Source organism: Calidris pugnax, unplaced genomic scaffold, assembly GCF_001431845.1.
Source record: "Calidris pugnax isolate Ruff unplaced genomic scaffold, ASM143184v1 scaffold9, whole genome shotgun sequence".
Lineage (NCBI taxonomy): Eukaryota > Metazoa > Chordata > Aves > Charadriiformes > Scolopacidae > Calidris > Calidris pugnax.
The window spans coordinates 832239-855214 of record NW_015090778.1 but is presented as its reverse complement, the minus strand read 5'-3'; the positions used below and the strand labels follow the sequence as shown (position 1 = coordinate 855214).

Genomic DNA, 22976 nt, shown 5'->3' with positions numbered 1-22976 from the left:
TTCCTGTGGGCTGCTGCTCCCCCCACCCCGCATCTTCCTCCCGCGCAGTATGTGTGTGTTTTCAGGCATATGCTGCTGTTAATGGGGCTTCTGTCACTTCAGCTGCTGGCAGAGATTATTTTATCTTGGGAACCCTCTCCCCGTGCCAGAGCACGGGCTCTCGGCTCTAAATCATCCACGGGGGAACTCACAGGTGCCAGGGGAACAAAAGGAAAAAAGCATCAACTTTTTGGTCACACCGGCTCCGATGGCAACGAGCAGGAAGGGGGGGACCCGGTGGGACAAGCCCCCCCTGCAGAGCCCCAAGAACACACACCTGAGGCCAGTAGGCACAGAGAGGGCACAACCACACAGATGAGAGCAGAGAAGGACACTCGGTGCCCATCTAGCATGGCAGCTGACACAGAAGGAGCTGGGATAAGCCTCAGGGCAGGGGACAGCTTTGGTACAGGCTCCCAGCTTGCCAGGACACCCAACAGCAAACCCCAACATCTGCAGAAGGATGTTAAACCCACCCTCTGTTTAACAGCCAGGTAAACTGAGGCACGAGGCAGCAAAAGACAACTTAGAAAAGCAATTAAAAGACTAAAACAAGCACGACACCCCCTCCGTGACCCCACTAACCTTTTCTAGCTCCTCTCCACGCTGCTGTACCCACAGGCTGGAAACAGGGCTCCAGAGCAACACAGACAACACCCCCCACTTCTCCTTGGGGGGCTCTTATAGGGCGGCATCTATTCCCCACCCGAGCCCTCGTTACCCCAATGGCCCACAGATGTGTGTGATGAAGGAGAAAGTCACCTGCAGAGAAGGAGGGAAACCCCATCTCAGCAGCAGCTGGGGCTGCCAGGGGTCCTGGGGAGCTGAGGGGTCCCGAGCCCATCCCCGGGTAGGGACACATTGGGGACTCCCAAACTCTGCTGCCAGCCCGTCTGTGCCACGTGGAGCCCCTGCCCCTCTCTCCCCTCCCGGAGCCACCTCAGCGGAATAAAGATAAATAACAAAACCAGAACGAAATCGCCACATTTTTCAAATGGATCTGTCAAAGCCAACCCGCCACCAATCCAGCCTCGTGTGGCACCGTGGCAATGTCCAACACCGGGCACAGTCACCTCTCCCTGTCCCCCCCAGTGTCCCCAGTGCAGCTGCACAGACCCCCCCCACAGCACCAGAGCCGCCACGGTGATGTGTGGGGCCACGGGCCGTTTGCTGTGATTTATTGTGGCATCTCCTGGATGATGGGAAGAGGACATGGAGCAGCGCGAGGAGGAGGATGGTACACAGGGCCATCCTGCAATGAGGATGCTGAGGGAAGCGAGGCCACCTCTGCATCCCCCATCCACCTAGAGGGAACCAGTTGGACCCCCCCCAAACCTCATGAGGTCCCAGCTGAAGCTCTTCTGGTGCCTGAAGACAGACTGGGCAGCAGCTCTGTGCCCCCAAGGTGCTCAGAGAGCTCCAAACCCAGGTCTCGGGGGGGCAGATCCAGTGTCTGCCCACTGCTCCCCAACCTACCAGACCTCCCCGGTCCTTGGGCACTGGCTACGACATTTCAGGGCTTGGGCTGGGGCTGCCTGGGGGAAGAGAGTGCACTTCGTTAAATTTATTGGTTTAAGACAGATTGGAAGAGCAGAGCAGAAGCCAAGGCTGCCCGTGACCAGCGCTGGTGCTGGAGCCCCGCATGGGAGATGGGACCTGACCACCACAGGGATGGATGAGGGTGTGGGATTTACCCTCACAGCAAGCACACACTCTCAAATCACACCGTGTTCCTCTTCCAACCCAAACCATTCTATGCTTCAATGACCAGACATTGGAATGGGCTGCCCAGGGAGGTGGTTGAGGCCCCATCCCTGGAGGTGTTCAAAAGCCGGGTTGATGTAGTGCTGGGAGGTCTGGTTTAGTGATGATGCTCCTTGTTTGTTGTGTGGGTGTCTATTTTTGTCAGTTAGGTTGAGGGTTGGACAAGATGATCTTTAAGGTCCCTTCCAACCTAGAAGATTCTGTGTGAAAAGGGAAGGATTCTCCACCTTCTCCCAGGCTCCTCATCCACGTGAGGAAGCTGGGAATGCTCCTGCTCTGGGCACGATGGCCAAGCACCAGGCTGGCAGCAGCCACGACGAGGGGGGCACCACGAGCTGCTCACGGTCCCGCTCCAGCCCCCAGCCCCCGGCAGCACCACGGGCTCTGCCATCCTGTGCCCGAGCACGGCCAACGCTCACGCTGCCCGGGGACCCCCCCAGGAGAGGGGGGCACCGCTCCACGGCTGGCACGGTGGTACTGAGCATACGGAGGCTCGGCACGGCTCCTGCCAGGGAAAGCTCGTGCACTTTACCACTGCTGAGAAGCTTCTGTGTTCCCGAAATATCATCTTCCCCCTGGGCAACTTCATATGCAAGTCTTGGGACTTGCCGGAGCATTGAACTGACATCTAGGTCAGAGCGAGGAATAGCTCAACGCCTCCAGGAAAAAGGGTTTTCCTTTCACATCCCAGTGCCTCCCCCACCAGCTCCCCTACCCAGGCTGGGAGCGAGCACTTAACATGGGTGACCACTTCAAGCCTGGCGTGAAGCAGGCTGTGGGGGTGGAAAAAAGGGATTAAGAACATTGCCGAGACCTGGCCTAGAGATAAGTCGCCGTTTCTGGAGTCCTCCGGGCTCTTTATGGTCCCTGGAGCAGCACCTCTGTGGGAAAAGGCACTGGCAGAATTTAAAGCCCTGGGCAGGGGCTAGGAAGGAAGGTGGAGGGACCAGAGAGCCCCCGTGGGGAGAAGCCACAGGTCGCTGCCACCCTCATCCCCGATGGGTGGGGAAGGAGCCCCTGCCCTGTCGTTTTGACACCATCACACACTTTTCCCTCTGTAGGAACAGGGGAGACGAGGCAGGAATTTGCCTGGGGACGTGTCAGAAGGAGCAGGGCAGGATAGATCAAAGGCAAAAAGCCAGGGGAAGGGTGAGAGGAGCCATCAGAGGGACCAGCTGTAAATCTCAGTGCTGATGGGGCTGGAGATGAGCTGGGGGGAGGATGGGGGGGAGAGCAGCAGAGAGAAGAGGGTGATAACAAGAGCCGTGAGCGGAGCCGGATCCACGTCCCGGCTGCTGCAGAGACCGCGCTGTCAGGGAGACAAAGTGGAACCGCTCAAGTGCATCATTGATTTTTAATAAAAGCAGGTAACGCTCTGGAAAGCCAGCACTTCGGCCCCGTTTTCTCCTCCCTGGTCACCCCATCTGCTCCCCACGGCTCTGCCACGGGGCCGGGGGCTCAGCACAGACCCTGCTCCTGCGGGATTGCCCCATAGTGGAGGCTCCTGCCCACCTGGTTCTCCTCACCCATCTCTGAGAGGTCACTGCAGGGATTCACATCCCCCCCCCAGGACCCAGAGCAGGCAGGAGCTGCAGGACATGGTCTCCACGCTGTCACTTTGCAAGGGATGGGTGTCCCATTCCACCACGGGGACCGAATCCCACAAGTGGGACCTTCACATGAAACACTGGCCACTGTGCCAGCGAGGAGAAACGGGCAGATGAGGGGGACCCCAGGCTGTGGGATGGGCACTGGGGACAGGATGGGGATGGGATGGGGACGGGATGGGGACAGGAGCCATGGGAAGGCAGCGCTGGCCCCGCTCTCCCAGGGCAGAGCTCAGCGTACGGCCACGGAGCGGTTCCCCCGCCGCGTGTCACCATGATTGAGTGCAGGATGCAGGCACCGTAATGGTTTCATCAACTTAGCTACTTTTTATGAGAAATTTGTTCCAATACCTTCCCTTTCCCCGGCTGCTGTCACCTTAACAGATGCCAGACCTGAAAGAATAATAATCCTGGCAGGAAACTTTGAACCGGAGCGAGCGGCTTCCTGGGGAGGGAGGGCAGGGGGTGGGAAGAAACTCATTTTTGCAGGTGCTCAGGACCACTCAGAGATGACCCCACCGGTGCTAGAAGATTTGCTTGTGCCCTCCTCTTCCTCCCCGGGGGGGGAAATCACAGCATGCAGATGTGATGCACCGGGGGTGAGACACCTTTGGAGAGGAGCCCTTCAGCCCTGTCCATCCTGCCCCACTACCTGCTGGCCCACTTCCCCCACAAGCCCTGCAAGCACCCAAAATGTGCCTCCTCCCTCCCTCCCTGACACAATTCCTGTACCTATTTCTGTCCCTGCCACCTCTGCCCGCCCCGCTCGCGGCGCTGCCGAAGGGCTCGGTGCCGGAGGGCGAAGCTCCGACCTCCCGTTCCCCATCCCCTGCTTCCCACGCGCTGCCGGGGCGCGGAGCTGTGCCCCCGAGCACCCTTGTCACTCGCTCCTGTCACTCGCTCCTGCCACCCACAACCTTCCCAATTAACTCCAGCGCCTGCCTGTCACCTCCTGCCCGCTCCAGCCAGGCAACAGGCTCCCCCAGCCTGAGCCAGCCCCGCGCCCGGGGACACGCACAGGGAGCCCCAAAAAGGGCCGAGGCACAATAAATTGTATTATGGGGTAGGCACAGCCACGGGGGGGGCCATCCAGCTCCATCCCATGCTCTGCTGGAAACAGGGCACCAGGGCTGCTGGCCCCACGGCTGATGGACCCCAGAGCAGCTGGGGCTCTTTAGCCTGGAGAAGAGAAGGCTGAGGGGAGACCTTATTAATGCTGACAAGGATCTAAAGGGTGGGTTGAAGGAGGATGGAGCTGGATTCTTTTCAGCGATTCCCAGTGACAGGACAAGGGGCAATGGGCACAAGCTGGACCATGGGAAGTTCCACTCCAATCTGAGGAAGAACTTCTTTGGGGTGAGGGTGGCAGAGCCCTGGAAGAGGCTGCCCAGGGAGGGTGTGGAGTCCCCTTCTCTGGAGATCTTCAAGCCCCACCTGGATGCTCCTGAGTGATGTGCTCTGGGCAACCCTGCTTTGGCAGGGGAGTTGCACTGGATGGTCTCTAGAAGGTCCCTTCCAACTCTGACAATTCCGTGATTCCCTGGTCACGGCCACCACGGTGCACAGCACAGTGTGGGAACGTCACACCAGCCCCTCTCCCCGTCCCTGTCCCCATCCCCAGCCCAGGGAGGGTTTTACACCGACGAGGAGCTAAAGCACACGGTGCCTGAGCAGCACTGCCCCGGCTGAGCACAGCCATCACCACGCTCCATCCCACCATTTCTCACCCCCCAGTGCCATTTGGAGTCTTTTCCTTCCATTTGGGCAACGAAAAAACTAAGAAGCTTCATCAACCTGGCCGAGGGGGCAGAGATCCCCTCCCCAGCAAGCCAAGCCAGATGTTTGGCACTCCATAACGAGCTGCAGATCACATCCCCATCCCCAGCTCCTCTCCCAACCCCTCACTCTCCGCAAGGACTCCCAGAAGAGCCTGGCCAGGACCCCCACCTGCCCCTGGGGCAGCACGGTCACCTCCTGCCACCCCAAGCCAGGTAGGGATGGGCAGCTCTGAAGGCTCCAGGGTCAACCCAGACCACACTGGGGGATCTGACTGAGTCCCCGGGCACGGATGGCAGCGGGAGGAAGGGACGGGCAGGAGGGGAGACCTGGGCATCATCCCCCGCGCGCGGTGAAGCGCCGGGAGCCAACGCGGGGAATCCCAAGGCTGCGAGTGCCAGCCCTGCCCTTGGTGCCTGCCTTCTCCTGCGAGGAGCTGCTGCTTTGAAATGAGTCATCGCTGGAAGACGAATTCTATTTAAAGGCCGTTATTCGTAGAAAATTGAGTTTTAATAACAGGGCATCAAACGAGGAGAAAATACCAAACTTCCAAGCGGGGCTAAGTTTCCGTATGTTAATTTATACAGCGCATTCACCGCTCGAAGGAATGAAAATCACGCAGAGAGCTCCTCTCTCTGACAAAGCAGCAAAGGAAGCCCTCTCCTGCTCCCTGTTCCTGCCACCCCGGAGCATCTCCTGGCCACGGAGAGCCAGGGTCGGGGCCAGCCACCCCCTGGCCATGGCTACTGCCACCAGCTTTGGGCTCGCAGCCGCCCCGCACCGCTGCCGCGCTCCCAGGAGCCTTCGGGCTTAGTTTAGGCTGCTGGTGGGAGGGCGGGAGGAGACAGCGCTGAGATTGCTTTAAAAATAGATCAAACCCTCTGCTACGGAGCCATTTTATTAGAGCAGCACAAGCTGTCGGGCTGGTGACACCTTTGCGAAACACTCGGGTAAGTTTTCCCAGATGAATCTGAAAAGCAAGCGAGGGGAAGAACGGCAAAGACAGCGAAGCAGACTTGTTTTCCAACACAAAAAAGGACAAAAAAAAAGAAGACGCCATGGGAGAAACCTGGCAACACTGGTAGCCCCTTGCCCTGTGCCCAGCCTGCATCTCCCAGGCACTTTGGACCAGCTCTGACCAAGTAAACTGGCTGGCACCAAGGTGAAGCTCTGGCTCATCCTAGAGCTGCCCACTGAGCCTCATCCTGCCAGATCCAGCCTTTCCGGGGCCATTCCCAAACGCTGGCAGCACCACGGGGCAGCTGGGGCTCGGAGATACCGCCGGGTCCCAAACCCAGAGAGATCACAGACAATCGAAGCAAATCAAATCCTGCTGCTCTGCACTTTCACCAGAGCTCCCTGGTTTTCTGGGAGGTGGATTGGGAATGGCAGGGTCCTGGGGTGCACCCTCGCCCCGGTACAGCCCCCCCCCAGCTCACCATCCCCATTCCTGCCGGGATGCTGCAGCCAGAAGCACTCGCCATGGCAGCCGACAAACCCATCCAGCCTGGCCCCGAGTCAATCCATCACCTGATTTATTTCCCGGCCCCCAGCCTCCCCCCGCCGGCACACGGCTCTGCCCCCAAGGGGAAAACAGCTGGGACAGGGTCCAGCTCCACCAGAATTGAAGAAGTAATCAGGACCAGGGGTCACCTTTCCCGGGGGGTGGCTCCCTCTTCTCCTCCCGGTGCCAGAACACGGGATACAGGGATAACCAGCCAAGAGGAGAGCGCAGCAGCCACCCATCGGTGTTGATGGGGGAGTGGATGGGGTACAGTGGAGGCTCGTCCCTGCCTGGAGGGTGGCATGGCCTGGCTGCCACCCAGGGAAAATGCCAGGCTGGTGGCCGGGGACGTGGTGGGATGCGTGGGGAAGGAAAGAGGAGGGGGAGATGGGGAAACGGAGCCTGGATGGGGGGTGGGCTGCTGGAAAATCACTGCCAGTTCCTCCCATCACATCAGCAGAGCTGGGGCCACGCTCTGGCCGGTGGCAGGGAGGTGCCACGGGAGGTCCCTGGGCTCTGCTGGCACCCGAACCCCCGTGGTGCCTCTCCTTGCCACACCAGCAGCAGCGGGCACAGCTCTCCCCAGCTCCCAGCCATGCCCTGGCCAGCACTGTCCCCCCGAGGCTGCCCAGGCTGGGGGTCTGAGGGTCCTGGTGGTGCTGCCAACTCTCCCCAGGCACGGCAGAGGGAAAATCCAGGTACCAAAGGGGAGGTTCTGTCTCGCATCCCACCCCGAGCCCAGCGGAGCCTCCCCGCGCCGGAGCAGCCGAGTGCCAAGGACAGGATTTATTTCAGCGCAGCTCCACAGCTCCCAGCATCCAGCCCAGGCTCCCAGTATCCCCTTTTGTGCACACTACAATTGACTCATGTTTTTAGAAGGAAAACCTGGAGGGGGTTGGGGACGGGGAACGGGGAGGGGGGGGAGAAAGGGAAAAAAAAATAATACAGAAATGCCTCGGAATCAAATCTCAGAGAAAGCGTGGGAGCTCTCGGGAGAGGAGGAAAGCACTTTCTATATAATTCACCTTTTGTCATTTAATCACCACCCCTCTCGCTGCCGGCAGCAGCGGTGCGGCCGGGTAATGGCCAAGCACTGGGAAATCCACAGCAGGACCCGGGGATCACTCACTCCTGCAGGTGAGAGGGGTCCTGCCCCGGAGGCTGAGAGCCACCTCGTGAAAACTTCCATCCCCTGGCCCAGTTTGCCAGGGAGAGGAGCTGATTTCCTCCTCTCCCAAGCAGCTTACAAAGCAGCTGGCGGAACGCCAGGCTCTTTTTAGAGAAATGTTAATGATGCCCAGGGAAGAGCTAATCATGTGTCATGGAAACAACTTTGTGCCAGTCAAAAGTGCTGCATGGTCCCAGCCCCGCGCGGGGCGGCCCCTGGGATGCGGTGGTTGTAGGTGAAGGTGGGAGAGGGGCTCCTCTCTGAGGTGGCACCACAGGGACACCGTGGGTCTGTCCGGTGATGGCCCCTGTGCAGGGGTTTAGCACCTTCAGCTCCCGGGGACTGCTCCTGGTGACAGTGGCAGATCCCTCCTGGCCCCACCACAGAATCACAGAATCTTAGTGGTTGGAAGGGACCTCCGAGATCATCAAGTCCGACCACATAAAAAAACCCCAAAAAACCAAAAAACCCCACAACAAACCCAAAAACACCACCCACCAACTAAACCCCACACCCACAACTCCACACACAACACCCCACCACAAACCAATAATCTTGGGCACCAGAGCATGCCCTGAAGTGCCATGTCTACACGTTTCTTAAATACCTCCAGGGATGGTGACTCCACCACCTCCCTGGGTAGGCTGTTCCAAGGTGAGCAAGCACCAGAGCAAGGTGAGAGCATCGAGCATCACCCACCGCTCTGCCTCGGCTGGTGGGACCCGAGGGACCAGGGGATGGAGCAGCCGGTCCAGCCCAGCGCCATGGGAACATCACCCAAATGATCGGATGGCTGCAGAGAGAGCAGGGTGGCTGGGGGGGTCACAGGAATAGCTGGGGGACTCACTACAGATGGGGGAGCTCTCCCAGGAAGAACAAAATCCAAAGGAACTGGTGAGGAACATCACACAGGTCACAGGTGGGTGCTGGGGGGGGACGTCCCCTGGCTCTCCAAAGCCTCCCATCGCTTCTGGATGCTCCCCCTGCTCCACCAGCACACCCCCCACCCGGGAATTGCCTGTCACTGGGATGAATTTAAGGGGGAAAAGCCCAGATTTCCATTTTGCCCCCAGTGCCTTCCGAAGCTGAGCTGACCTCTAGAACATAACACATTCCTTCATTTCCATGGGGCCCTCCTTGGCGCGGTCCTGCTCCCGGCATCTGGCATCAGCATCCCGGCGTGTGCCAGAGGGATGCCTGAGCCCGGCCAAGGGACCCTCTCCTGGACCATCACAAGGATTCCAGGGAATCACCAGTTCCTCCAGACTGGCCTCGCCTGGCCAGGACTCAGCCCTTCTCCTGAGAAGAACCAGCCACATCTCACAAACCACATCCCCAGCACAACTCCCAGCAGGAATCTTTCCATGCCTTTATGGCAGTTCTCAGCTTACAATGAAGGGCATCATCTGCATCCCCCCCCAGCACCCCCACATCCCCAGGCACATCGTGGGGCAGGAGGAAGGGCTGCAGAAAACAGCCTTGGCTCAGATGGCCAAGGGTTGATTCAGTCTAAACAACACAACAGCAAACAAAAATATGGGCTTTAGTGCTTTAGGGCTCCAGGAGTAAAGCCAAGAGGAGCTGAGAAGCCCCAGCCTTCAGCTGTAAGGCCAGTGGGGTTTTATTTAAAGCAAGAGGAGTAAATAAAGTCCTCAGCACGAGAAAGAAAGCTCCTGGAGAGCAGACCCAGGAGGAAGCGGGTCAATAACCCACCTGGCAGGACCTGAGCGGGGTGAAAGGAGCATGTGGGGAATGGGGGGGGCAGCAGGACAGAAAAGGTGGGGTGCAAGGCAGCAGGGGCAGGGCCAGGATTGCTGGGGGGGTGAATGAGACGCTGTGGCAAAACGGTAAAAGGTTCATTAATGATGCAAATAAAAAGATAATAGAGAAAAAAAGTGAGGCTGCAAGACAGCACGGCTGAGTAGAGATAAAACCATCCGAGGTGTTGCCTGAGAACCCACTGAACAATCAGCTCCAGCTTTCGGGAGGGCTGGGATTAACCCACTGGGAGCTGCAGGCTGCTCTGGGGAGGGAGGAACAGAAATGGAAACTACAGACTCCAAAGCAGGAGAAAAACTCAAAACCAGCCAATGAGTTCAGGTCGGAGGAAGGAGGAAATCTCCATCCCAGGAACCCACCAGAACTGTCCCAACTCACAGCCCAGGCGCTGGCGTGTGGAGCTGCAACGGGGACAGAGCAGCACAGAGCCAAGAACGGGGCCAGGGCAGGGAGAGACGACCCCCCCCCGACCCCTCAAGACCCCCCCCAACATGCAGACCAGAAGCTCAATAAAACCACGGTGGAAATACCCAACGAAGAGGCAGGATTTGGTTGCCTTACCAAGGGCAGCTGGTGCCAAAGTTGGTGTCTTCCTTCAGAGAAGGGGGACCCCAGCAGCTGGGTGGGCAGCACCCCAAGGGGACGGGCTGGCCACGACCAGGGGGGGCATTTGCCCTGCAGGGAGCAGAGGTTTCAGCCCAGGGTGGGGGGGGATTGCAGACCTCGAGCCCGGAGCCGCCGAACGGCACAAAGTTCAAAACGCCGAACATAAGGACTGGGCGAGAATTTCTGCTCTAACCTGGAAAAAACACCCAGCGAAACATCGAGGTACATTACTCAGTTCCAGGCTGACTCTGACTCACCATCTCCTGCATCTGTGAAAAAAAAAAGCAAGTGTGTTTCTAGGCTGCCGGGAGGAGATTTCCAGGAGAAGGCAGCCCCGCCGCTGTCCGAGGCTCCGCTCCCATCCTGGGGCTGGGATGGAGAGGGACAGGGCTGTCCCGGGATGGGGAGATGCTCCGGGCAGCAGACAGAAGGACAGAAGGACAGAGGAGCTCATCCTGTGCAGCCCTGCCAAGTCTTCCTCTCTATAAATAGGTGGGGAGTGGGCAGTGGGGAGGGAGAGGAGCTGTTTAAGCCGAAGGACAACGTTGGCACGAGTATAAAGGGGTGCGAGAGGCTGCAAATAAAGGGAGGCAGGAAGGAAATTGGGAGCTTTCTGTGCACGGGGAGGGATGGGCACCATCCGGGTGAGGAAAGGGGTTGTGGCTGGGACCACTTGGGGAGTGGGCACCTGGCACAGGGTCTGGATCCCTTCCTAAAATACTCCTTTAAACTCCTTTTAACTAATACTCAGGCGTTTCACCGGAGCTGACAACCCATGGGCACAGCTGACTGCTCCTGTGTCCCGCTGTGGGGGGCACACAGAGAGTGGGGGCTTCACCCCCTGGCTGCCCCTGGCCACTGCCACCACCACACCAGAGCCCTTCCCACTCCAGCCCTGGAAAACCAGGCAGCCCAGCTCCACACACTGACCATCGCTCCCCTAATTCCCTGCAGAAATCCAAGCTGCTAATCAATCAGATGGAAAGTTCTCCATCCCATAATAAACAGAGTGTACTATTTATAAACCTGAAAACGTCTTTATTATTATTATTATTTTCCACCCAGAAAAAAAAAAAAAAAAACACCAACCAAAAAATAATAATAATAACCCCCCTCTTGCACAATACTGTTAAATACACCCCACCAAGGACTCGCAGGTCTGCAGCGCTGGTGCCGCTTCCCCAGGCAGTGCCCAGTGGAACAGATGGCAGCGTGGGCGTTAGGTACCAGCCTCCTGGCAATCTGAACATCTGTTACCGTTAGAAAATGCTAATTGCCATCAATCAGGACAGCACCTACCCACATTTACATGCAAGCACACAAAAAAAAAAAAAAAAAAAATTACGTCTAAATTTCTCCGAGTACAACACTTGCTGCATGTTAAGTAACCGGAGCCGCTCGGGTGCCCGCACGGCAGCCTGGCACCGGCGGCTGCGGGCGATGCACCGCAGCTGAGCGCCCCGCAGCACCCTCTCCGGGCCCCCCCTGCATCCCCCCCTGACACCCCCAGCACACAGCAGGAGCACTGTGCCCCCATCTCGCCCCCCTCAGCCCTGCCTGCCAGGAGGTGCCCGCTCCCCGCACCCCCCGGGCAGGACCACCAGCGTCTCACCCCACGGGACACGTGGTGATGGAGCAGCTGAATCCAGCTGGGAATTGCCCAGCCCTGGCTGATCCTGTAGGAACATGAGACACTCTCCATGGCCGGAGGGTGCGGGACAGCTGGGAACAGACACAGCCCCACCGTGGTTTATGGGATTGTGTCCCAGGAATTGCAGGGAAAGGTTGGGAGAAGCCCACACCCGATACCACTGTGGGCAGCCTCTCCTCACGGCCCCTCTCAGCCCTCGAGGGACCCCCAACCCGGTCTCTCCTCACCCAAACCCCCCCTGGCAGCCCCACGGACACCACGACGGTGCTGGGAGCATCTTCCCTGGGAGTCGAGGGGAGGCACCGGGGCAAGATGGCAATTCCCGTTTGGAAGCAGCAGAGGCACAAATCTGGGATGGCAAACCCGGGCGCAAAGTTGAGGCAGAGAAGCACGAAAACAAGAAACCTGGAGCTGGGAGACCCCCCCGAGGCACAGCTCCCTCCGCAGCGATCCCCAGGGATGCTCCCAGAGCCCGGAGCCTGCCCCGCTCCTCACCCCCCGGGCACTGCCAGGGCCCCCGCAGCCCCCACAGCCCCGAGCTGCGCCCGAATGCAAATGATGCTCCGGGCGATGCCAAGATCTCCCTGTTCCTTCCTCAATTTAGGACACCTCTCGGTGCTGCAGCCCTCACGGAGCTGGGAGGCAGCTGCAAGGGTGTTGCAGGAGCGCGCTGCCGAGGCTCAGCCAGCAGCCACGACTCCTCCCTGGCAAAGACAACCCCCAAAGCGCTGCTTTTACCCCCCCATCTCCTTCCCCGAGGTCTTTTCTCACAGTCCCACATCGCAGCTGGGGACAAACTTTCTTATTGCCAAAGCCTTTCGACCTGTGGTGCTCCCAGCCCTCTTTGGCAGCAGCGGTTCACAGACCTTCGGACACTGTCCCTGCCCAATTTGGGGGTCAGTGGGGCAAGGGGGGGGGGAACCTGACCGTCCATGAGAGGACCAGGACGAGCAGCTCTGACTGACCCCAGCCCTGTGCCAGAGGTGGGGGGGGGGACAGCAAACCCTGTGCCACACTCCCAGGGAGCAGAAAACCCCACTTCTTTGGTGGGGGGGGAGGTACATCCCCCCCTACGCTCCCCCCCTGCTTCCTCAGGGCTGGCAGAGCAGAGTGGGGGTCTCACCTCACCGCCCAGCAGACCCTCCCCAGCGCTGGGGGTCCCGGGGCATCCCTGCCCTTCAACAACCCCTACCAGCACCCAACCAAGCGGCTCAGCCCCGGGGTGTCACCGCACACCCCCGTTCCCGGGGGGGGCTGAGCGCTGGCAGCAGCACCATCCCACAGCACCATCCCACAGCACCATCCCGCAGCACCCAGGGGGGCTTCCCCGGCTGCAGGCACCACCACCTCGGCTCCTGGAGAACGCTCAGGCTCTTCCCAAAGCAGAGCACAGGGAGCCAGGAGGAGCGATCCGGCTGCCGGGGAGAAGGAGATGGGGCAGAGCCTCGGTGGCTTCCCCCCCGCCTCCTTCCCATGGCCGAGGGGAGTGGGGGATCAGGGGGGCACGTCTCATTTCCTCGCTGCCGTTACATCCCAGTTGTCGGGCTTTGGCTCCGTCCCCCCCCAACCCCCAGTTGGCCCCACATCCCTCCCCAACCCTGGCTCCCTGACAGACTCCCACCGGCGCGAGCAGGTTGCGGCACCGCTGCTGGCTCCCCGCGGCTCCCAGCGTTACTCAGCAGCCGAGGGAATCGCTGGGAGCTACAAGGTCACTCAAAAACACCATCTGTCCAAGAACTGCTCCTCGCCCTGGCGGGGGGAGCAGGAGAGGAATTATTCCAACGCGCCGCCCCAAAAGCCACTGTCCTCCCCACCGCCGCCCCAGCTGCACGCCAGCAGCTCGCCGCGCTCGCTCGGCCCCAGCTGCAGTGAGGGGGGGACCACAGCATCCCCCATCCCCCCCCAGGGACACCCCCACACCTCGCACTGGGTGGCCCCTTCAAGGCAATGGTGGGGTGTAATGGGGAATGAAATGGGGGGGTGCAATGGTGGGGGTCAATGGTGGGTGCAATGGTTGGGGTTCAATGATGGGGGTCAATGGTAGGGTGCACTGGTTGGGGTGTAATGGTGGGATGCAGTGGTTGGGGTTCAATGGTTGGGGTGCAATGGTGGGGGTAATGGTGGGATGCACTGGTTGGGGTGCAATGGTTGGGATGCAATGGTGGGGTGCAGTGGTTGAGGTTCAATGGCTGGGAGGCAGTGGTTGGGGTGCAGTGGTTGGGGTTCAATGTTGGGTTCAATGGTTGGGGTGCAGTGGTGGGGGTCAATGGTGGGCACAATGGTTGGGGCTCAATGGTAGGGTGCAATGGTTGGGGTGCAGTGGTTGGGGTTCAGTGGTTGGGAGGCAGTGGTTGGGGTTCAATGGTGGGCGCAACGGTTGGGGTTCAATGGTTGGGGTTCAATGGTGGGTGCAATGGTTGGGGTTCAATGGTTGGGATGTAGTGGTTGGGGTTCAATGCTGGGTGCAATGGTTGGGGTGCAGTGATTGGGGTTCAATGGTAGGGTGCAATGGTTGGGGTTCAATGGTTGGGGTTCAACTGTGGGTGCAATGGTTGGGGTTCAATGATGGGTGCAATGGTTGGGGTTCAGTGGTTGGGAGGCAGTGGTTGGGGTTCAATGGTGGGCGCAGCGGTTGGGGTTCAATGGTTGGGGTTCAATGGTGGGTGCAATGGTTGGGGTTCAATGGTTGGGATGTAGTGGTTGGGGTTCAATGCTGGGTGCAATGGTTGGGGTGCAGTGATTGGGGTTCAATGGTAGGGTGCAATGGTTGGGGTTCAATGGTTGGGGTTCAACTGTGGGTGCAATGGTTGGGGTTCAATGATGGGTGCAATGGTTGGGGTTCAGTGGTTGGGAGGCAGTGGTTGGGGTTCAATGGTGGGTGCAATGGTTGGGGTGTGACATACCTTGTGCAGGGGACACCAGCCACGGGAGCGCCATGACAGCCCCTAGGAACTGCCTGCTCCAGGCCCCCTCCCTCCAGCACCGCCCGGGGACTATTTATGGGGAGCTGAAGTCACCGGCGCTCGGGCTCTGAAGTCACACGCGTCTCTGCTTGTGCTACTTCTCCTGCGCTTCAAAGTGTCACAACACGGGTGCTATCTTTGCCGAGGCGGTTGTCCCCCACACGCTGTGTCCCAGATGCACTGTCGTAGCTGCTCGCAGCCAGGCGCCTCCCCAGCCCCGTTCCCTCGCCAGGAACGGCTCGGCTCGGCGCGGCGCAGGGCTGGCAGGGCGCTGAGCCGGGGAGGGGGGGTGGTGGTGGGGGCTCTGACTCACACCCAGCCCAGCCAACAGATAAATATTTGACTTGAGTTCATTTGCAAACTCAATAACGGGGAGGCATGTCCAAGGCTCTCAGGCGGCGCTTGGAAGAGCATCCCCATCTCAGGGCAGTGTGGTCACCTCTGCCGTGGGGCAGGAGCATCACCTGGATGTTTCCCCCCCCCCAGCAGCAAGAATCCCTGTGGATATTTCCCCCATTCATCCCCAAATCCTTGAGGCTCTACCCCACCTCTGCGAGGGCCCTCAGCCGCGGCGCTGACAGCGAAGGCAAGCATCACTGCACCACAGGGGGGTCACCCACCAGCTGCCCACACCTCGGTGGCCCCAGGACCCCCCCCCACCGACCCCAGCGCCCACAGGATGGTCCTGGTGGTCCCGCAGTGAGCCCCGCCGTGCCTGAGATCCCTTCCATATGGGAGCAGCCAGCGGAGCTGCCAGCTCCCAGCTCCAGCGCTTGCCGCTACATCTGGAAACTCTTCTCACCCTTAATTGTTCTTAATGCTTTAACACGCGGAGTGACTAATAAGACACTAATTGGGCGGCGTTAGCAGCGAGAGACGGAGCGGGGAGCGCGGCTGGCAGTGCCCTCTGTGCCGAGCCAGAGCTCTCCCAGCCCCTCAGCTGCTGCTGAGCCGCCAGTGTCATAAATCACTGCAAAACCCAAGCGCTTTTCCCTTCTCGGCCTTTCCCAGAGCGGTGGGAAACCCGGCTCCAGCAGAGGGGAGAGCAAAGAACTGCGGATTTTAGCTCTGGCTCACAGCCACCCACCCCCCGGGAGGAAGGGAAGAGAGGACACGAGGTCCTCCCCGGCAGGGATGTCCCCCACACCTTCCCCCCATCGAGCAGAAAGGTCCCTTCATCACTCCCCTCCAGCCACTGGCACCGCTCACCCTCGGCTCATGACCTGGCCACCACCAGGACGGGGTCCCACTTGGCATTGCCCACGTCGAGGAGATTTCACTGAATTTTTAGAGTTGGAAGGGACCATAGAGATCATCTAGTCCAACTCCCCCGCTGAAGCAGGATTGCCTAGAGCTAGAGCATGTTACTCAGGACTGCATCCAGGCGGGTCTTGAAAATCTCCAAGGAAGGGGACTCCACACCCTCCCTGGGCAGCCTGAGATGTGAGGAGACAAGTGACGAAGGACCACAGGGAAGGCACCCACTCCTGGGAGATTTGCAGCCGCTGCCGGGGCGCTGGGGCAGAGGATGTCGGCGTTTGGGATGCTCCCCTGCCCCACAGAGCCGTGGGGTGATGCCCCCCCAGTCCCAGGGCTGCCTGCTACTGGGGGACAACTCTCGGGCGAGCTCCCGGGGGGCTGCCAGCCCTGCCCACCCCTCGGCTGGCAGCACCGCGCTCGCTGGAGCCGCTCGGCAGCGGGAAATAGGCACAAATCTTGTTACACACTGGCTAAGCCTCCCCGGGCATGTTTTCTATAAATCTCCTGGAATTTATTATATGATAACTAGCCTGGAAAAGCTAAATTAAATCCACAGCCAAGAAACTGACTCAGATGTTTCTCCATTGCTCATCTTCAAGCCTTCCTTTAAGGAGCTCTCGGGGAGGGAGGGGGGGGTTTGGCAGGTTGGGGGGGATGATGGGGAGAGTCCTCACAGGGGGTCCACATCTGTATGTTCATCCATGCTCCAGGCAGCTCCCCGTCACCCCAGTGAGCCTCGTGTGTGGCACCAGCACCGTGTCTGAGGTTCATGGCCACCAACCCAAAGCCTCCACGCACGGCCCCAGCGCTCGGGGAGGGATGTTGAAGGGCAGAGAAAGCCACAGGGGGAAAACCCAGATGGGGAAAGGGCTCAGTGGACCAAGCATGAGCGAGCCCACCCCTGTGCTGGTGCCCAGAGCAGGTCCCAGCAGTGATGGCTGCACCAGCCTGGCCAGACAAGGCACGTTCTCCCAAGGATGGGCACCTCCTCCCTGTTCCAGGGCACGCCATGCCTCTCTGATGGGCACCAACCCGGCCAGACAAGTCACGTTCTCCCAAGGATGGGCACCTCCTCCCTGTTCCAGGGCACGCCATGCCTCTCTGATGGGCACCAACCCGGCCAGACAAGTCACGTTCTCCCAAGGATGGGCACCTCCTCCCTGTGCCAGGGCACGCCATGCCTCTCTGATGGGCACCAACCCAGCCAGACAAGTCACGTTCTCCCAAGGATGGGCACGTCCTCCCTGTTCCAGGGCACGCCATGCCTCTCTGATGGGCACCAACCCAGCCAGACAAGTCACGTTCTCCCAAGGATGGGCACCTCCTCCCTGTTCCAGGGCACGCCATGCCTCTCTGATGGGCACCAACCCAGCCAGACAAGTCACGTTCTCCCAAGGATGGGCATCTCCTCCCTGTTCCAGGGCACAACATGCCTCCCTGATGGGCACCAACCCAGCCAGACAAGTCATGTTCTCCCAAGGATGGGCACGTCCTCCCTGTTCCAGGGCACAACATGCCTCCCTGATGGGCACCAACCCAACTGCAAACCCCTGCAAGAAGCAGCACGTCCCCAACCCTGAGGCTCAAGGTCTCAGGAGGAACTCCCAGTGCTCCTGCTCCTCACAGTAACGCACCAGCTCCGGAGCATCACGGTGCTGGGGGGGCACAGCCCCACACTTGCCCCTCCAGAAGAGGCCAGGAAGGACCACGCATCCTACCCGTGCCTGCTGGGCTCAGGGCTCTCAGCAGGAGCGGGGTGCGGGCGCCGTGGGCAGTGCGGGGCCGTGGTGCTCCGGCAGCCCCGGGGGTGGGCTCGGGGCTGGGACACGCTGTTGTTCGGGAACGGAGCGCACTGGCAGAGCGGCGTGTGGGCAGCTTGCATAATAGTGCCAGCCCACACTACGCCTGCTCCCTTCCCAGCATGATCAGCCCCTCGCTTTCATGAGCAATAACATCCACCCAAAGTTTTCTAAAAGACAAAAAAAAAAAAGGCTTCAAGGTGATAACACAGAGCTCAGCTGCCTCTGCTGCCTTCAAACTGATTAAGGCAGCTGGGGAAATCCATCTGCACGGAGCGAGGCTCCTCTAATCCCCCGCTTGGGACGATCTCTGCCCCAGCCTGAGGGATGAGGAGTCACAAAATCCTGCTCCCTTGATTTCTGAGCAGACGCGTGGGGTTGGGACCGAGTGGAGGAGCTGGCGTGGGGCGAGCAGCGCTGCGAGGGTTGGGGGGGGGATGCATTGATGCATCAGGACCCCTGTGCCAGGCCACACAGCTCTGCCAGCATCCCTGCTCTCCCCTCCGCTCACAGCATCCAGGGGACAAGCGGTCCCAACTCTGGGGGTCCCCCGGAGCAGCAGCCAGCGGGGCAACGTGCCAGGAGATGCCACGACACGTGGCTGGTAGCCGGTCCCCGAGCAGCACCCGTCCCCTGGCCGTTGCAGCCCCTCCGAGAGCTGCCTGCACCCTCGGGTACTCAAGCTGGGAGGGACTGGGGACGACGGCTTGTCTGGAGGGGAATGTCACGCTGCCTTGGCTGGGTTTAAATTTTAACTACTCGCTAGTCTGGTGGCAGCTCCCGGAGCGGGCTGGTGTCAGCACGAGGCAGGGATTTAGTCCGTGTAACGTGAACTGACGGGGACGGGTTCAAACCGACCGAGTGGAAACCCCCCCAAAGCAGCCACGGTGGGGTTTTTGCGGCACGGTCTGTGCTGAGAGGTGGGTCTAGGTGGGTCTTGGTGGGTCTGGCCAGGCCGTGATACGCTTGGCTGTGTGTGTATCACACCTGCGTGGTCCATGCACGGGACCACCGAGGTCCTGCCTGCCCAGGACCCCCGCGCTCCTGCAGCCAGTGGGAGGGTGATCCCTGGGACCCATCCCGGCGGAGCAGCAGAAAGCTCAGCCCGTGGGGCAGGACCAGATGCCTCCCACCCCCACTTCGCACAAAGAAGCTGTGGCTTCTCCCCACGACGTTCCCCTTCACCAGGTCATCTCACAACAGCCTGGACCTCAGGTACTTGTGCCACCGCAGGTGGGCACGGGATCGGATCCCAGTGGTGGTACAAAGCACAGGATGGGCTGTATCATGGGGCTGCTGCCCCTGGCACGGCCCATGGGAAGAAGCAGCTTCATCCTCAACCCAAAACCCCTCTCCGTGTCCCCCCCCCTTACCTGGGCTGCTCGGTGGGAGCGACGTACCTGGGGGCCGGGAGCAGGTCCCTGGTGCTGCGGTCGCAGGCGGGAGCTCACGCTGGCGTGGGGCCCTGGGAGCCGTGGGGAAGAGCTGTCGGGGTCTCAGAGCAGCAGCTTCTCAGCCTGGAAGAGAGAAGGAGAAGGTTCCAGTCCCGTCCCTGTGTAGGCTTCGCTGCTAATAACGGAGGAGGACGCGGCAGAGCTCGGCGCCTCTGAACGCCGCGGCTCCCAGGGACTCGCACGTCGCTTGTCCCACTCTTTTAACAGCAGAATCAGCTCACGGCTGGAGAGCGGCGTTGGAGCGTGGCCCGGCTGCTCCACACGCACAGAGGCACGACCCTGCCCACCGGCAAAGCCCCCCCAGAGAGGGGGAAATGGGTCCAGCCCTGAGGAACGGGGCTTGGCTGCAAGGGGTGCAACAGCAGGATCCCAGCTCGGGGTCCCCAGTGGGACCACATCCCCAGCTCTGCTCTGATGGAGGATGCTGAGGCTGGTCCTGCCTCCCCAGGGAGCACAAGTCTCAGTAGAGCACAAGGGATTTCACTGAATTTCACTGAATTTTTTAGAGTTGGAAAGGACCATAGAGATCATCTAGTCCAACTCCCCTGCCAAAGCAGGACCATCCGGAGCTTGTCAGAGCATGTTACTCAGGAGCATCCAGGTGGGTCTTGAAAACCTCCAAAGAAGGGGACTCCACACCCTCCCTGGGCAGCCTGTTCCAGGGCTCTGTCACCCTCACCGTGAAAAAGTTCTTCCTCATATTCAAGTGGAACCCTTTATGTTCCAACTTGTGCCCATTGCCCCTTGTCCTCTCACTGGGAACTACTGAAGAGTCTGGATGGAGACAAGGAAAGGCCAAGACTTATTCTAAAGGGAAAAAATACCCCCCTGACCCCCTGTTCCCCTCCCAAGGCTCCTCAGAGGTAGCCCACAGTCCCACGTCACCCTCAGCAGCTCTGCTTTGGTTTTTGCCTGACCCAGGTTGAACGGGGAATAATCTAACAGTTTGTCCCCCATTGTAATGGGACGTTTTTCCCTGCTCCCCAGCCTGGGGCAGCCCATCCATCACGGCGCCGAGCGGCGATGTCCACCCCACGACCTCCACCGGGCAGCCCCCCCCGTGCCCGCCATGAGTTATGGTGCCTGCACTAGTCCAACTCCCCTGCCAAAGCAGGACCATCCAGAGCTTGTCAGAGCATGTTACTCAGGAGCATCCAGGTGGGTCTTGAAAACCTCCAAAGAAGGGGACTCCACACCCTCCCTGGGCAGCCTGTTCCAGGGCTCTGTCACCCTCACCGTGAAAAAGTTCTTCCTCATATTCAAGTGGAACCCTTTATGTTCCAACTTGTGCCCATTGCCCCTTGTCCTCTCACTGGGAACTACTGAAGAGTCTGGATGGAGACAAGGAAAGGCCAAGACTTATTCTAAAGGGAAAAAATACCCCCCTGACCCCCTGTTCCCCTCCCAAGGCTCCTCAGAGGTAGCCCACAGTCCCACGTCACCCTCAGCAGCTCTGCTTTGGTTTTTGCCTGACCCAGGTTGAACGGGGAATAATCTAACAGTTTGTCCCCCATTGTAATGGGATGTTTTTCCCTGCTCCCCAGCCTGGGGCAGCCCATCCATCACGGCGCCGAGCGGCGATGTCCCCCCCACGCCCTCCACCGGGCAGCCCCCCCCCTGCCCGCCGTGAGTTATGGTGCCTGCGCCGCGCGGCAGGACGGGCTCGGGGCTGGCTCCGCGCCGGGAGCTGAGATTTATCCCCTCGGCAGAATAGGGGGCAGAGGCCAGGAGATAAGTCACAGCAAAGCTGCAGGAGCGTCTCTCAAGGTCCCCCAAGGTTGGCTCATTAAAAAGCAAGGAGAAGAGGAAAGGGAAAAAAAAAATAATAAAAGAAATGCCCGCAGCGGTGTGGCTCACCATCACCCTCCCGCCTTCACGGCAGCCAAATCCAAGAGGGAAGTGAATGGGGGCCAGGTCTGCAGCCCCCGGGGAGGCTGGGGGTGAGAGAAGCCACCAGTATCCCCCAACACTCATCCCAGGAGGACCCCAACAAAAGCAGCAGCGTGGTGCCCAGATGGAGATGCCACCTCCCAGTGGCGCAGGAGCCAGTGAGCAGTTGACAGGCAGCTGGGAGGGTGTTGGGTCAGGCCAGGGGAGGACACGAAGGAAGACGGGCAGAGGGGAGCCAGACACAGCACAGAACTGCCCCATGGCTCCCCGGCCTCCCGGAGGAGGAGACGGCCAGGGCTGTGGGGTGGGCTTGCCCCTGTGGCCACCTCCATCGGCACAGAAAGCCCACGGGCAAGCACCCCACAGCTCCACAGCCAGAGGTGCCCTCAGCCCCACATCACCGCCCTTTCCACAGCCCCACCAGTGACACCCATCTCCCCCTGTTCAGGCTCCAGCATCCCCAGTGGCCAAGCAGGGATGGACACCTCTGGTGGCACACGTCCCCCTTCTCCAGGAGCAGCTGGAGTGGCCACAGACACACTGGGACCACCACCTGCAGCCCCCCGGCTCTGGGCTCTACCCCAACTCCCAGGCACACCACGGGACCGGGCACCGTCCCACCAAGGGAACCCATCACTGCATTTGGGGAGAGAACACAGAAAACCCCCAGAGAAACCGTCAGCAGCACAGAAACTCCCCAGCCTCCCCAAACTTGCTGGAATTCCCCTTCCGCCTCATTAGTCCTGCTCATTAGGCTCTGCTCCTGATTAGCACGCGCGGAGCTATGGCACAGCTCAGCACAACTTCAGGCTGGGAGGGAGCTGGGTGCAAGGGCTGGGAAGAACACCAGGATCATCCCCCCATGAGTTCCTGTACCAAAAATGGGAAAGAACTTCACCCAGAGATCGCTGACACGGCAGCTCCTGCCTGAGCCCAGCTTTGCTCTGGAATCACTTCCCCCGGGACGTCAGCGACCGAGGGTCCTCTCCCCCAGATCCCAGCCCAGCACAGCACTGGAGGCAGGAGCCCCTGGGTTTCCTCCCCAACACCTCATTTCCAACACGAACTCATTCAGCTGCAGCTTCCACGCTCGCATTGCGGGGTTTACCCGAAGCCCAAAAAAAAAAAAAAAAAAAAACCCCGAAAGGCAATCAAAGCATTTAGCTCTTCTTTGATTCCACAGAGCTCTCTGAAGCCTCCACCAGCTTCAGCTGTGTTTGGGGGGACAGTCTGCAGCCCTGCCTTGTGCTCCTCTTTGGCTCAGCCTCGGGCAGTTCTTTATCAGACTTGTCTGATATTTAAGCACTAGGCATTAGAAATGCAGCTTAAAAATGAAAGCTTGGTCTTTGTTTCCTGTGGCATGAGGTGGTGGTGTTGGGGTTATTTCTCTCTGGGAAAATCTGTGTTGGCGGGGGGGGCTCAGAGGTTTTATCCAAGCCAGCAGCACCCCAGGGGGGAGAAGGGAAGATACAGCCCAGAGCATCCGCAATCCAGGAAAAGGGGGGGGGGGTTCAGGACCGGGGTTGTGACCACTCATTTTTGGGACACTGAGCCCCTGCTGCTGCCCCTGCACACCCCAGAGGATGCTTGACCCCAGCCCCAGCCCAGCATGGTCTGTGGGACTTCTCCGTGGCAGTGGGGTGATGAAGAATCCCCCTCATCAGGGCAGCAGGCCGAGGGAGGAGGAGGGGGGGCTGCCAAGGCGAATGCGGGTGC

General features: G+C 59.9%; 1 protein-coding gene across 1 annotated transcript in view; it reads right to left on the bottom strand.

The window, feature by feature from the left end:
* Positions 1-22976, bottom strand: part of RBFOX3 (RNA binding protein, fox-1 homolog (C. elegans) 3) — a 275085-nt gene that overhangs the window by 111815 nt on the left and 140294 nt on the right. The window contains exon 2 of the mRNA XM_014953196.1: positions 19290-19433. The gene's annotated coding sequence lies outside the window, so the exon portion shown is untranslated. The remainder of the gene's footprint in view (positions 1-19289; positions 19434-22976) is intronic.